Raw genomic sequence first — 16832 nt, forward strand, 5'->3', positions numbered from 1 at the left:
TGAAACCCCATCTCTACTAAATACACAAAATTAGCTGGGTGTGGTGGTGCATGCCTGTCATCCCAGCTACTTGGGAGGCTGAGGCAGGAGAATCGTGTGAACCCAGGTGGTGGAGCTTGCAGTGAGCCGAGATTGCGCCACTGCACTCCAGCCTGGGCGACAGAGCGAGACTCTGTCTCAAAAAAATAAAAATAAAAATAAAAATAAAGAAAAAAACAGAAATATTAAAATGCATACTAACTCAAGTAAAATGGTATGTAAAGCTTTTATACCTTTTATAAACTAAATAATGGATGCACACAGGACGATATCAAAAATTGGATTATTCTGGTCTACGAGTTGTAAGAAGAAGCATCATATGGCAAAGTCCAGAAAGCTCACTTCAAAGACCTCTGGAACACTGTGGCTCTTTTTTCTCTCTCTTCTTTTTGGCTGCAATGTAATTGTGATGGCTGACACTGAGCAGTCATCTTGGACCACAGATGATCTTGAAAACTGAAGCAAAGAAAATGACAAAAGGAGCCTGAGCCTTTTAGGACTTCACCAAGCAGGGATGCTAATCAAGGCTTGGACCACCTACCTTAGGATTTAAATATGAAAAAGAAATGAAGGTCCTCTTTAGTGAAACCACTGTTAATTTGGATCATTATTCTTTACAATCGAGCCTAATCCTAACTGATGCAACAAGCCAGAAACAACCAGTATAACAGTTCCAGATGGGTCACAGATGGAAATCCTTGGAGGATATGTGGTGTTATGCAAAATCACAGAGCTAGAAATCAGGAGGTTTGGGCTTGAATCCTGACTCTACTACTGAATGATATCTAGCAAGACACTATCACCTTTTGCCTGCCCTGCTTATCTCGTAGCTTTTTGTTAAAATTTGAGATCATAGATGCTCACCAAGTTAACCCACTAATTTCCACTTTGCCTTTGGGACAAAGTAAACTTGTCTTAAAAGGAGTTGGCTCAGGTGGTTCCTACTTGAGGTAAGTGTTGGATGGTATCCAAACAACGGGTGCAAATGCTGCTCTCAAGTGTGGTTCTTCACCAAGTTCCACTACAATGGGGTATAAAGTAATATGTGCATGTGCATGTGCACATTTTCCTGTGTGCAGAATTTTCATCAGATTCTTACAATATGGGAGTGATGGGCCTTCAAAAGTTTAAGCACAATTGAATGTAAAACCAAACATAATTTGAAATCACGTTTTCACACATTAAAGTAAAAATTTCAACTCTGCAGCTTTTGAGAGTCATTTGCTCCTTTTATATTGTTGTTTCTTACTATTGATTTCTTCTTTGTTTTATGATGATCTTTTGAAAAAATATATAAAATTTCCCTTAGATTGACTGGAAAATATAAAACAGTTTTACTGAACAAAACCAGGAAAATTAAATATCTCAAAATTGTATGAAATAATTAAATTCTGCCAACTTATTTGTAATAATATTGTGGTCCTTACAAATGATGTAATATTTTTAACTGTGCATGCTATGATATTTTGAGGGATCCTTACTTATTTCCCTCAAAAAAGTTAACCCACCAAAATGGGAAAAGCAGCAGCATTCTTTTATTAGAGAAGAACAAACTTATGGAGAATTATGTAAAGTTAAGATTACCTCTGGTTGCAGAAGATGCCTCTTTTCCATTCAGTTGGTGACATACAGAAAATTATGGGTGGAACTCAAATTAGGGGAAAGAAATACATGGCCCCTTCCAAACTAGAAGATTTTTATTGCATAAAACCACTTTGAAAGCTACATTTTCTAAATAGTTAGGCTAATAGGAATACATGGCAATATTTCAAAGATTATGGCTTTACACTTCTTTCTCCTCCTTTTTAACACAATTGTATTTCATGATTAAAATGCCAAGCCACTTTTCTATAATGAGTCATAATAGCATCTTGAAAATTTCGGCAGCATATATATAGGCTACTGTCAGAATTTTCTTAGGCAAAGCTTTTGGGAGACTCTCTTGCATTTCATTGTCACCAGATCCATTATGCCAGGACAGATCTCAACCTCCCTGAGTAATGTCTATCTGAGGGTTATAATTTTGTCATAAAAATTTATTCTCACATGAACTTAGCATAAAAGGTCTCCGTCCAGAAAACAGGAATTGAAATGGATATATTATCACTCAAACTGCTTTTTCGATCACTTATCCTTCAATTACAAGCCTCAAGTTCACTGGTGTCAAGAGAGGTTAAACCAGAAAGATGTAAAACAATTTTTGAAATATGTGAGGGAAATTTGACACTTAACATTCCAAATGCATTATTATTGCCATGGTATCACTGAAATGTGCTATTGCCTCATTTTACATGGTGGATTAAAAGCTTAAAAGACTACTCATGAAAAAAAAAAGATCCATATGTACCATTTCATATATAAAACAATTTGCAAGAACTCTGATTTCTTTTCTTATTCAAAAAGCCTCTAATTTCTTTTTTTTTTTTTAATTCGCTGCTTTGCAAAACTGAAATTTAAAGAGAGAATTAAATTTTCACAGGGCAAAGAGTGGGGAGGTGAGAAAGGCAAGTTTTGAGAACTGCAATCATATTGGCAGTAATGTGCTTATGAAAAGTAACATTTGCATAGTAGTGGTAATTTTTAAATTGCCTTTGCATGCACATCTGCATTTGATCACAAGTCTATGAGACTAATTTGGGGAGAGGTTATTATTATCCCCTTTTATATATTAGAAACTTATGACTCAAAGTACTTCAGTGACTCACATATATAAAGTTGCAACTTGAAAACTAGATCTTCCCACTTTAAAATTTAAATTATTTCCATTACACTACACTGTCCAATGGTCATCACTTCTCTATAAGGCAGAGACAGCAAGATTGTCTAGTTTATGAGTCATCAATTTAAATTCTAATTGTCAAGCCATGCTAAAGGTACATCGTCATAATGACCCATCAGACACTCTTCTGAACCAGGGATTCTCACACTTGAGTATGCATTGGAATCACCTGGGAGGCTCACTAACAGACTGCTGAGTCCTACTGGGAGTTTCATAAAACAATAGGTCCTGGATGGGGCACAAAAACCTACATTTTTAACGAGTTCCCAGGTAATGTTGATACTGCTAGTCCAAGAACCACACTTTCAGAACCACTGATGCAGAATAATTTTAAAATTTTCTATTTTTTCAATTGTTATTTCTTCAATTTCAGTGATCTTTATTTATTTATTGCAGTTTATTGGCAAAAAAATAATTTACTCATAGGTTTTATCTTTAGTTAAAATTATAGACAAATCAAATAAGAGAAGAAATTAGGATAACAGCTCCATTTCAATTCCTGTCTTCTATTAAAATGTTTGCAAAAAACAAAACCAGGTGCGGGAACACAGGTTTACATATTTTAAACCCATTACACATTAAAATAGTTTAGAAATATACAGAAATAATTAAAAATAATAAATAGTCCTTGCTTTGAAATGTTGATTCCACAGATTTTAAGGTAACTGACTATAATTTTTATTATTCATATTCATATTTTATATTTTATGTATTAATCTATTGAATTTTAAAATGTTTCAAGTTTTATGTTAAATGTCATATCCAAATCCACTTTGGGAACATAAAAAAAATGTAACTTCTGCCCAGGGGTGGGTTCATTATGGCTACATCCAACTGAGAAAACTCTGGCTTGAAAATCATTATAAAAATTCCTTTGGTGGTGAGCAGTCACTTTCTTAATAGTAAAACTGGGAAAATTCTGTGAGAAATATTTGTAGAAGTATTTTTGGAGTTAACAGCGTTTGTTTCATGAAGAGTAAGGAAAGATTCCAACTGGTATGATTCTTTGGCTGTCATATAGACGGAGTAATGGGATAATCTGAGGACTTTCTTATGTGCAGGCATCCGCTGATATTGCCACTTGACAAAGCTCAATTGTGTCTGCTCCAATTAATCTTTTACAAAGACAGAGAAATGAAGAAAAGGTAAGAAACAAATCTAGGCTTTTTGGCAGAAGACTGGAAAGAGAAGAATCAGGAAGAAAAACTTAATACAGGGGCCAGGCGCAGTGGTTCGAGCCTGTAATCCCAGCACTTTGGGAGACTGAGGTGGGGTTGGGAGTTGGAGATCAGCCTGGCTAACATGGTGAAACCCCATCTCTACTAAATACACAAAATTAGCTGGGTGTGGTGGTGCATGCCTGTCATCCCAGCTACTTGGGAGGCTGAGGCAGGAGAATCGCTTGAACCTGGGAGGCAAAGGTTGCAGTGAGCCAGGATTGCACCACTGCACTCCAGCCTGGGCGATGGAGTGAGACTCCGTCTCAAAAAAAAAAAGAGATTAACGTAATACAATCTTATTCTCCCTAGCCCCCTACCCAAACTTCCACTTTCTTCCAAAATTATCTAAATAGTCTGCTTCCCAGCCTCATTGCAACCCAACTGTTCATTGCATTTGGTCCATAGAGAGCACGTCTTTGAGATGAGTTGTCTTTCCTCAGGCCTTGGATTAGGGTAGCCTCATGATTTGGCATGTCCAGTGTATTTCCTATTTAAGGATTAATTTTTTAATAAAATAACTTTATAAGAGTTAAAGATCTTTTATTCCTTTATCTTATTCTAAACCAAATATGTTTCTGGTATACATTTTGGTTTTCGTTGTTGTTGTTGTTGTTGTTGTTTTGAGATGGAGTTTCACTCTTGTTGCCCAGGCTGGAGTGCAATGGCGTGATCTCAGCTCATTGCAACCTCTGCCTCCCAGGTTCAAGCGATTCTCCTGCCTCAACCTCCCAAGTAGCTGGGATTACAGGCACCCACCACCACGCCCAGCTAATTTTATATTGTTTAGTAGAGACAGGGTTTCACCATGTTGGTCAGGCTGGTCACAAACTCCTGACCTCAAGTGATTCGCCCGCCTCAGCCTCCCAAAGTGCTGAGATTATAAGTGTGAGTCAACACGCCCGGCCTCTGATAAAAATTTTGAAAGACTAAATAAGAATACAGGAATGACCATTGAATGTACAACAGATGTTGCATACAGAGACTTTGTAGACACCCAAAGGCAGGTTTGAACACAGGCTTCACCACTTACTAACTATGGTCCATCAAACCATCTGTGAAATTCAGGTAATGGAACCTATGTCTAGAGAATATTATGAAGATTACAAAAGAAGTATATAAAACATATGGATAACCAATTGTCCCAGTTTGCTCAGAAATGAAGGATTTCCCAGGATGCAAGACTTTCAGTGCTAAACCGAAGCAGTTCCAGGCAAACTGGAATGGTTAGGCACCAAGTAGCAGTGAAATGTTTCTCAAGTAAAAATAAATAAATATTAGGACTCCTTTTACTTCCCTTCTAATTTTCTAGAAGCTATTTTCATCAGAAAAAAGTATAAACTATATTGATTAGCAGCCATTGCTTTGCTATCATGTATTACATACTTTATACAAATTATATCAATTATTCTTTAAATAAGCCCTAGGAGCTAAATGCCATTTTAATCACTCTTATTGTGACAAATGCCAAAATGGAGGCACAGCAGCTAAATGTCCTTCTCAAAGTCACATAGGTAATAAACAGTAAAACAGAAATTCAAGTCCAAGTAGTCAAGTTTAAAATTGTGTGCACTAAACTCTTTATTCAGACCAACAAACTTAGCACCACCTGGAGCCTGCTGGAAATGCAGGATCTCATCACCACTCCCACCCAAGACTAACTGAAGCAGAATCCATGCTGAAACATAACACTATATCACCTGGGACTTTTACAGTTGGAAATCATTTAGCATCTTGAGCTATAGAGAACATTAGCAAAGTCCCGTTTCATGCCCCTGATTTGAGGTCACAAATATAATGCCCAGAACCTCTAAAAAACACGAAAAAATTAATGAAGGAAACTAAAGTTGAACTAAAGTAAAACTCACCTCTCTGAAAATCTAGCCAGAGCTTGGACCATGAAGTAGACTTAAACACACTAAGAAAACCTGGAACTGAAACAGACCCAAAGAGTGGAAAGCACAGAGTCAGAGTGGTGGCAGTTGTTTTCCTTCAAAATATACCTGCTTAACACATGACCAAAACTGTACTTTTGTCCTAAGCCAATGTATCAGGAAGCAGGGAGAGAAAGAGACTAAAACATTAAAGCATGTTGAAAACGAACTCTGAGATGATCCACTGTTTGTGCTGTTCAAGTTCACAGCTTTGACATAAAACTGAAAATATGAGGAAAATTGGAAAATTCATAATTAGGAAACTTGCTTATGGTTAGCATGAATTTAGAGTTTTAAATATAACTATAAATTAACAAGTATTTAATGTTCTTTTCAAAAGCAAGATCTTAGTAGCAATAATCTATCAAGCACTCTTACCAAAAGCTGAAAGCACAGCAATAAAATCTCATTCAGCACCGAAACCAGACACACAAAGTCAGAAGTGATGAAGTCATTATCGTTTGCTAGATTAAAAACACTCAGTCTCAATAATAACTCAGATCCAGTTCAGAGTAACAGCTTCAGTCTATCAGAGTAAATATTTTATGTGCCAAAATATGTTGGGTATACAGTCTGTACCAAATTATGTGCTTAATTAGCTGCATTTCATCAGATGCCTTTATACAGAGGCTACCTCTTCTATATGACATATTTTTCTATACAAAGTGAATAAAATAGTCCCTGAAAACAACTGCATTTGGGAAATAAGACTATAATTCTATCTTCAAAATTCCTCAGCTAAATCTAAAAATGTTTTCTCATGGTTTTTCCTTTTTAAATAGTGCATAAATATCTTATTTTTTTCTTAAATTTAAATTGAATTTTTAAGGTTTTAGTATCAGGAATCACAACTGACATACTAAGGTATATTAGAAGCAAACTGATGTTTCTAAAGTTTCATGCCAGAGGCTTTACATCAGGATTTTATTTAATCTCCCAACAACACTATGAGACAGATATAATTAGCCACCATTGATAAACAAAGAAACCAAGAGTCCATAAGAATGGAAGAGAAGCACTGGTGGTTTCACCTGGTGGCAACATTAGGATTTGAACCCAGGTCTCAGACCCAAGCACAGTGCCTTCCAAAAGTGCCTATAAGTCATTCAAGGCCCCTGGGGTTGAAAATAGTAAACTGTTTTCCCTCTAACAAGTAGGAAATTACAGACAACACAGATTCACAAGGGATGAGTAAACAAAGAGAAGTTTTAATGCCCTCCCAAACACCCTTAGACCCTTAACTCCAGCCACCATAGCCCAAGGGTGTGGGGGGAAAACAGTTACAGCTCCCAGTGATGAAGAAGAGGGTCATGGCTCCACCTAGTGCAGATCCACCCAAGAAAGCTGGTCAGCCTTATCCAACAAGGAAAGGACAGCAATTTCCTAAACAAGTTCCCAAACATGCGACACAATGGCTTGGACCAGAATGCATAGACCATAGTACATCCAGCTGCCCAAGGGAGTGAGCTACCAGGTTTTTTTCCTTTATAGATTCCTCTGTATCTGGAGCCTTTATCCGAAGCATTCAGCCAAGCATTCAGAAATTGAGTTCCCCATGTCCAAATAACCCACCAAGCCTGTCCAAGGACATTGCTAAATGTCAGTCACCCTCTTAACTAAGCAAACATAGCATTGGTACCTACAGGTTTCAACAAACTTACTAGACAGTTTGGTTATCACAAAGGAATAAGATCATGTTTTAAAATGACATTTTCTTGAAAGTCTCAGCCTCCAAAAAGTGTCTTAACACACGACTCGCTTAATTCAAATTATATCCATTCTTCAGGGCATGCTCAGACCTGGCCTCCTTGTGGGACTTTTCCAAAAGGTTCCGATCCACCTACGCTCTCCTCTCTCTCAATTGCTCCCAGAGTTTGAGTTACTGTCTTTAGTAAACTGCCTCTTGTGCGGATTTATCCCCAAGCATGCTTCTAAACTCCTGGAAACTGGTCATAATCACACAGACTTTTTTTAATTCCCCATAGCACTTAACACATCTTGGACGTAGTAAGAATAAGGCTGATTCTGGCAGACTGCTTCAGCAGGGCCTCCTGGGATGGCAACGCCTAGGTGGAGTGACCACAGTCCAGAACTGGTGTGCAGAAATGTGATCTGGAATAACAGCCTCTCCCAAATAAATGCATGTTAACCAGACTCACTAGGGGCTGACTTCCACATGAGATTGCCAAATTATTAATAACTTACTATAGGCTGGCTGGGCGCGGTGGCTCACGCCTGTAATCCCAGCACTTTGGGAGGCCGAGGAGGGCGGATCACTTGAGAAGAGTTCGAGACCAGCCTGACCAATATGGTGAAACCCTGTCTCTACTAAAAATACAAAAAGTAGCCAAGCACACTGGTGCTGGCCTGTAATCCCAGCTACTCGGGAGTCTGAGGCAGGAGAAGCGCTGGAACCTGGAAGGCAGAGGTTACAGTGAGCCAAGATCACGCCCCCCGCCCCCACTCCAGCCTGAGTGACAGAGCAAGACTCTGTGTCAAAAAAAAATAAAAAATAACTTACTATGGGCTGATAGGGATTTAGAGTGAATCAGAGAATGTAGAGTAGATACATTTAAGATAGACAGAAAGCATTCATCCCAAGCAGTTGTTAAAGAGGCAGGAATGCATATGGGATGGGAAAGCATATGCTGTAAAATCACGCTGTCTCAAATGTATACATTTTGATCTGGCAAGTAACATGGAAAAGGAACAATACCAGCATAGTGCTTTCCAGTGCTATCTTTTTATCTTCATCACTGTTCTTTGTATTAAAAAAAATAAGGGCATCTTTGCTTTTCTACCTCAGAGAACCTAGAAGTGGTGGGTGAGGGACAGTAAATGCCCCCAGGGATGAAGTTAATCCCCCTAGAGGGCCACTGCTTCCAGTGACCATGTCCTAAATACGTATTCACATCTTTGTCTCAGACTATGCTTTCATTTGAACTAAGGAGGGAAATGAAGGCAGGGGAAATTATCAAATTAACCAGAAGAGATGAAAAACAGGTTTGTGTGATTAATTCATGCCATCATCCAGGCCCTAAGTATCAGTTTGTGAGAAACTTTTTACTCACTATAAACAGAAGTTAGTTAATTTGCAGCAACATATGATTCAACAGAGAAAAATAATACAGTAGTTTGTTTGGTCAAATATAGGATGCTAAAGAAACTCCAGTGCTTATACTACCAATGCTGAAGAGATCAAGATTATGACACAGATTACAAAAAACAGCCTATACTGCCGGGCGCAGTGGCTCACTCCTGTAATCCCAGCACTTTGGGAGGCCAAGGCAGGCGGATCACGAGGTCAGGAGACGGAGATCATCCTGACTAACACGGTGAAACCCCGTCTCTACTAAAAATACAAAAAAATTAGCCAGGCGTGGTGGTGGGCGCCTGTAGTCCCAGCTACTCTGGAGGCTGAGGCAGGAGAATGGCGTGAACCCGGGAGACGGAGCTCACAGTGCGCTGAGATGGCGCCACGGCACTCCAGCCTGCGTGACAGAGCGAGAGTGAGACTCCGTCTCAAAAAAAAAAAAAAAAAAAAAAGCCTATACATACAACTCTATGCATAATTGGCAATGACAGTGTTGTTATATTTAATTTTTTAATAGACTTTATCTTCTAGAGCAGTTTTAGGTTCACAGCAAAACTGAAAAGAAAGCAGCGCTCCCTTCCCCCACAACACACAAACTTAGCCATCAACAATATCCTGCACCAGTAACGTCGTTATGTCAATCAATAAACCAACATTGACACATCACTATCACCCACAATTTAGATTAGCTTCTTGGTGTTGTACATTCTATGCATTTTATATTTAATTTCAGGTATTTACAAAATGGTACCCAAAAATTATATATTTCCCCAAAGATATGCTCAGTGGATTGCCACTGAGCTAACAGAAAATCTTCCAGAATAGATATCCAGGAGCCCTATACAACCACTAATTAGGTTTGTTCTTGGATGCTTTACAGTAACATGTATTAAGATGGGGAGAGAATAAGTTCATTGAGAAGTACAGAATCAATCCCATTGGTTTATCTAAACCATTGCAAATTCTCACATTTTGAATCAACAAACCATTTAAGAACCGTTCGAAGATGGATAAAATCAATATAACACCAGCAAAACTTTCAGAATAATTGTTAGCAGCTTGGAAGAAAAGGCAAGAGATAATGGTGGAGCACTCTTTTAAGAAATAATCCTTCACCAATGCTCTTGACGCCTCCTGAAGAGTGGGAAAATATAGATACTGATGCCTCTAACTGGAAAAAAAAAAAAAGATTCACAGGAGCAAATTCTAAATTTGAAGGTACTTTGGAAACAACACATGTATTGTGCTCATATTCGCATTTATATGCATGTAAAATTGTGATATATACCTTTGAAAACTTGTCTAAGTAGGTCTAAAAGAGGCTTTTAAGTATAGAATTAAAATCTTAAAGATAAAAAGTTTTAAGCTTATTGGTAGCATTTTTTTCTTTCTTGACAGAATTGATGGCATCTTAAACTTAGTAAAATCATACAAATACTTACAAAATTATGGGAGGATCTGTGGGAGCAAAGGTCTACTTTCAGAGGTCAGAAGGCTGAAGGAATCACAGCAAACCTCCGCTGATGATGTCAGCTCCCTGCAGCACCAAAGCAAAGGATCACAAAGGAATGCTCAGGAGTCAAGGTAAACCTCATGACTACCATTTGCCACTTACCTGCCCACCTGCTGTCAGAGTAAAACCTTCTCCTAATTTTCCACTTTCCATATCCCAAGTAAGTGTTTCTCATTAACAGAATCTGAACCAGAATTCCATTGGCAAGAGATTCTGGGAAATGTTGTTCTAGACTTCTCTCCTTTTAAAATGTAATACTGTCAGCCCCTTTTATATAAAATAGGGGATGGGGTTGATAGCGCGTTAACAGTAGACAATCTGCACCGTTGCTTTGAGGATTCTGATGTATTGGATTATTGCTCTCAATTCTTCACTCACTCCTCAATAGTTGGACACTTACAATCTTTCCCATGTGATTTTGTAGTACCTCTCACTGTGAGTGGAGCACATATCCCAGCCCACTTCTGCTGTTGGGCTTGGTCAGGTGGCTTGCTTGGGCCAACAGAATGTTAGCAAATATGAGGCAAGCAGAGGTTTTACACGTGCCTGTGTGGTTTGGCTTCCCTGCTTGCACATCCATAATCTTCTATTAGAGGAGCATGCCCCTAGCCGGGCACGGTGGCTCAAGCCTGTAATCCCAGCACTTTGGGAGGTCGAGACAGGCGGATCACGAGGTCAGGAGATCAAGACCATCCTGGCTAACACCGTGAAATCCCGTCTCTACTTAAAAATACAAAAAACTAGCCCGGCGTGGTGGCGGGCGCCTATAGTCCCAGCTACTCGGGAGACTGAGGCAGGAGAATGGCGTAAACCCGGGAGGCAGAGCTTGCAGTGAGCTGAGATCTGGCCACTGCACTCCAGCCTGGGCGACAGAGCGAGACTACGTCTCAAAAAAAAAAAAAGAAAAAAAAAAAAGAGCACGCCCCCAGGTGGCTTATGGCACTGGTAAAGCAGATGAAAACCCACCCCACAGCCCAGAGCCAAGGCCAGCCCATCCTGAAACCCAGCTAAGCCCTCAGACAACCACAGACCCAAAAAAAATTAATACAAGGATTAAATGTACAATATTTAAAAGAGTGCTTCACAAATATTAATCATAATTTTTTCAAGAATCTCATAAATTATATCATACTATAATAATGTAACACATTCAGTCTTTGTTTAAAGACAACAGCAGATATGAAGTGCTGCATGACCCTTAATATGTTAAAAAGTTGCCTTTTTAAATTTTTCCGAATCAAATTAAATCTAGTTTGAGCGCCAAGCATTAGGGTTGCAAGAAGTCTAATAACTGTCCTTTTTTCATCCCTGTTGCTCTCTTGCATGATAGAAACCCAGGGACTTGAATGGCTCCAGACAGAGGTGAAGGACCAGACTTTCAGACAACTTATGGAAATAACACAAATTTCAAAAAAATATTTTGTACCTTTCTGGGACACCTAATATTTCAAAATATATGATTACTACATGTTCTCTATATTGTCAGAATCTGAAGGAGTAAATGTCATCCATTGTCTTAATTTATATTTATATTTCTAATTACTTAAATTAGAATTAGAATTAAGAAGATTTTACAGGGCAATTTGGAAGTAATAATGCTTTTAAAAAAAGGAGATGGTCTATCAATATTTTAATTTAATGTATCCTTAAAAAATGTAATCAGAGTAGTGTAAAAAGACAGAAGAAGATTTGTCTTAAGTGATATACATGCATATGCAATTAAGTATACATCAGAATAAGTGTATAGAAAACCATTCAAAGAGTAACATCATTCTTCGAAGGGTAATTTGGCAATACTTATCAAGAGCCATAAAGTGTTTGCATCCATAGACCTTGAAATCTCATTTTTAGGAATAAATCTAAACCAATAAATCAAAAGAATATATGTATGAAGATGCTATACTCATCTCTAGCTATAAAAAGTAAAAATAATTTTTCTACAGTAAGAGAGTTTTGGTAGGTTTGGGTATATAAATGTTTTAGAATGTTAGGCATTCTAAAAAACATACATGTCTAAAAATATGTCTAAAAACACAAACTGAGAAGTATAAAAAAGGACAAACCAAAAGAAGTACAGTCAAACTAATATAAAGTAAAAAAAAAAAAAACAGTAAAAAATATGATTGCAGTTTTTTACTGAAAACAGTAAAAAATGTGACTGCATGTGGTTAAAGACTGGAAATAGAACACAAAGAGCTTGGATGTAATATTTTACATTTACAAATATATTTATATTCTAAACACGTTTTGTAAAAATAAAGTCACACAAAACTATGTTACTTTGTATTGACAAAAATATATATTGACTCCTAAAAATAGTAGCAAATAGATCCATTTCTAGATCCTACTAGGAGCGTGAACAGGCACTATTATTGGCACTCACTCCAAACATCAACCAAAGAGAGAATGAAAGGTCTGAGAAATCCCCGAGATAAAGGCAGAGGGATTTTTTTGAACTCACGTGGGAGTGAAGGAATGGATTTGTCTAGCACAAGAGATAGACCAGTAGAATATAGAGAGGATAAAATAGAAAAGATGCTGTTGGGACAAACGGTACACACCCCACACCTGTAGCAACTCAAGTCTCTCATCCAAGTGATCTCAAAAATACAAGAAAATCACTGACAGAAGCCACTCTGTGAAAAAGGAAGTAATGACTTTGGGAAGTTGCTATGCTTAAGGAAGATCTCCACTTAAGTACTTTTTCCTAAGGAGTCAAAGATCAAAGTGCTTTCTTTAGTTATTTTTTAGAGAAATAATTGACTCTGTTTCTTCACTGCCTGGGCCTCTCCACGTTAGGGCTCATGCCTGTACCCCACCTGCTTCCCCTGAGCTAATTGTGGTGACAGATGCAGAGATCCAGCCTTTCTTTGTATCACTGCTTGACAGAGTTGAAAATATCCCCAGGAAAGACAAGCCCCCACAAACCCAAGGATAAGATAATTAAGGAGTACAATTAAGATTGTATCCAAAGCAAATATATTTAAATCAATAATTTTAAATCACTTTAACAAAATTTTTAAAAGAAAAGAATGTATTAATATGATTTTTAAAGGTGCACAAACAGAGAAAAGAAGGTATTTTAAAGAGAAGTTTATAATAGTTAAAATAAAGAACACAAAGATAAGATACATTAATAAAAGCACGCCATTGATGAAGGAAGAAGATTAAATGAAAAACATAAATAAGTATAAGAATAGGATCCCAAGTGTTATAATTCAAATAAGAAAAACCACAAAAGAGAGGAAAATCTAAAAGAGTAAATATTTGGGCCGGGTGCAATGGTTCCTGCCTGTCAGCACATTGGGAGGCCAAGGCAAATGGATCACTTGAGGTCAGAAATTCGAGACCAGCCTGGGAAACATGGCGAAACTTTGTCTCTACTAAATATACAAAACTTAGACAGATGTGGTGGCTGTCGCCTGTAATCCCAGTTACTCGGGAGGCTGAGGCACAAGAATCACTTGAAGCCAGGAGGCAGAGGTTTCAGTGAACCGAGATCATACCATTGCACTCCAATCTGGGCAACAAGAGCGTAACCCCATCTCAAAAAAAAAAAAAAAAAAAAATTGAAGAAATAATGTAGATAGATGTCCCAGATTTTTAAAAAGATAACAGACTCAAAACTGAAAGAGTCTATAGAGTGCCAAAGAAGAAAAAGAAAGAAAAATCCACATCACATTATACTAAATTTGAAACATAAATATTGTCTTAAGAGACAAAGATAAAAATGAAATTCTAAAAGCCAACAAAAAGAAAAGCATACTATATGAAATAATTTAATAATTTAATTCTTTTTCCTGTGGTATAAGAATTAAATTGTTTAATTTTTAATTAAATTTTACCACGGGAATAAGAATTAAATTATTTAAAAGCAAAACTGACTTCAAAAAGATTGTGGAAGCAGAATTTCCAAACTGCTGGGAAAAAAAGAACTTAGAATTTAGAATTTTATATCCACCCCAAATATCAGTCAAGTCTAAGGGCTTGATGAAAATATTCTGAGGCATATAAGACCTCAGAATATTTGCTATGCAACGACCTATGTTGAAAACATTGTGGGGATAAAATTCTCAAATAGAGGAACAAACAAACACAAGAGAGGTGGCAAGTGATATATAAATAAAAGAGATCAAACACCTTTGTGTATTTGTTTGCTATCTTAGAAAGAGAAAGAAAGCTATTACAAAAGTAACAGAGGAATCATATTTATAATAACTCCTAATTAAGAGAGTCAAAGGATGAGGAAAAAAAATAAATAAAAATAAAAAATATATTTATATTAAAAAAAAGTTTAGGTAATGTTAGTATGTTGAAGGTTGAGTTCTCACAAAAGTGGTGTGAGAACATGCTAACACAGTATTTCTCAGACTGTAGTCCACCAAGCTGGTCTGTGAACTTTTCATCAGTTCTTGACAAGAGAAGGATCTTGCACCAGAATGCACATTAACTTGTTACTAAACACACTGCTTAGTTCAGTTGACAGTATTTTCATGTAGAGACTTTCTCAATGAAGGGAGCAATGCTTTGATATACATTCGGGTATAAAGTGCTTATCTCATTGTGAATCAGTAACAGATAATTCCTGAATCAGCATTCTGGGCAGATACAATAGCAATTTAAAGCGGGAGGGAGGTGAAGTGGGTAAAAAGAAGTAGAAACAGAAGAGAAAAGGCCGGAGGCAGTGACTCATGCCTGTAATCCCAGCACTTTGGGAGTCCAAGGCAGGAGGATCACGAGGTCGGAAGTCTGATACCAACCTGGCCAACATAGTGAAACCCCATCTCTACTAAAAAATACAAAAAAAAGTTAGCCAGGTATGGTGGTACACGCCTGCAGTCTCAGCTACTCAGGAGGCTGATGCAGGAGAATTGCTTGAACCCAGGAGGCGAAGGTTGCAGTGAGCCGAGAGTGTGCCATTGCACTCCAGCCTGGGCAACAGAGCAAGTCTCCGTGTAAAAAACAAAAAAAGGAGAAAAAGCAGAAGCAATAAGATATTTAAAACAGTTCCAAATATTGGAATTAGCATAAATGAATATAAACTAAAGACAAAATTCACATTTTGCGTTTTATAAAAATCTAAACTAAGCTGTTTATAAAAGACTTACCAAAAGCATACGAAAACACAAAGATTAAAAGTAAAAGGATAGAAAATGAAACATGAAACAAATACAAGCAAAAGAAAGTTGTTGGCCAGGCATGGTGGCTCATGCCTGTAGTCCCAATACTTTGGGAGGCCAATGCAGGTAGATTGCTTGAACTCAGGGTTTTCAGGCCAGCCTCAGTGACATGGTGAAACCCCATCTCTACAAAAAATAGAAAAATTCTCCAGGCATGGTGGCACACACTTGTAGTCCCAGCTACTTAGGAAGCTGAGGTGGGAGGATCCCTTTTGCCTGGGAGGTGGAGGTTGCAGTGAGCAACAAGGCAAGATCCTGTTTCAAAGAAAAAAAAAACAAAAAAGCTGTTGCAGCTATACTAATAACATAAAATAAATGTTAAAGTAAAATATTATTAGAGGACAGATAATTCAATTTACTATCTAATTCAATTCTCCACGAAGAAAAAAAGTAATTTTAAATGTGTAGTTACCTAATAAAATTGCCTTAAACTATATGAAGTAAATTTTATTGAAACTTCAGGAACACAGTAATAAATTCATCGTTGGAATGAGGGATTTCAGCACACCTCTCTCAACTATTGCCAATTTAAACAGGAAAAAAGGCAAAGATATACAAGGTCTGAACAACACAATTAAAAAATTCATTAAAAAATGAACCTAATGAACATATATTGAATTATATATCCAACAACTAAAATAATACATATTTTTCAAGTGTACATGAATATTTATAAAAATTTATTATGATTTAGGCCATAAAGAAATCCACAATAATTTTATAAAAAACAAGCATGCAATGAAGTTGGACAATTATACAAATATAATTTTTTTAATTCCTACTTATTTAAAAAATTTTTAAACATCTTGATAAATAACTAACAAGTTAAAAATGAAGTCATAATAGAAATGTCAAAACATTTAAAACTGGCTTAAAATTTTTTTAACTGCATATCAAAATTTATGTGATGAAGCAAAAGCAGTGACATAAGGGAAATTTGTAGCTTTAAACATAAGTATTGGGGGGGGAAAAAAAAGCCTCAAAATTAATGAATTGATTTCCCATCATTTGAGTTTAAAGGCCAGGCCTGGTGTCACACATCTGTAATTCCAGCACCTTGGGAGGCTGAAGCAGGA

The sequence above is a fragment of the Colobus angolensis genome, unplaced genomic scaffold, assembly GCF_000951035.1.
Source record: "Colobus angolensis palliatus isolate OR3802 unplaced genomic scaffold, Cang.pa_1.0 Scaffold48, whole genome shotgun sequence".
Lineage (NCBI taxonomy): Eukaryota > Metazoa > Chordata > Mammalia > Primates > Cercopithecidae > Colobus > Colobus angolensis.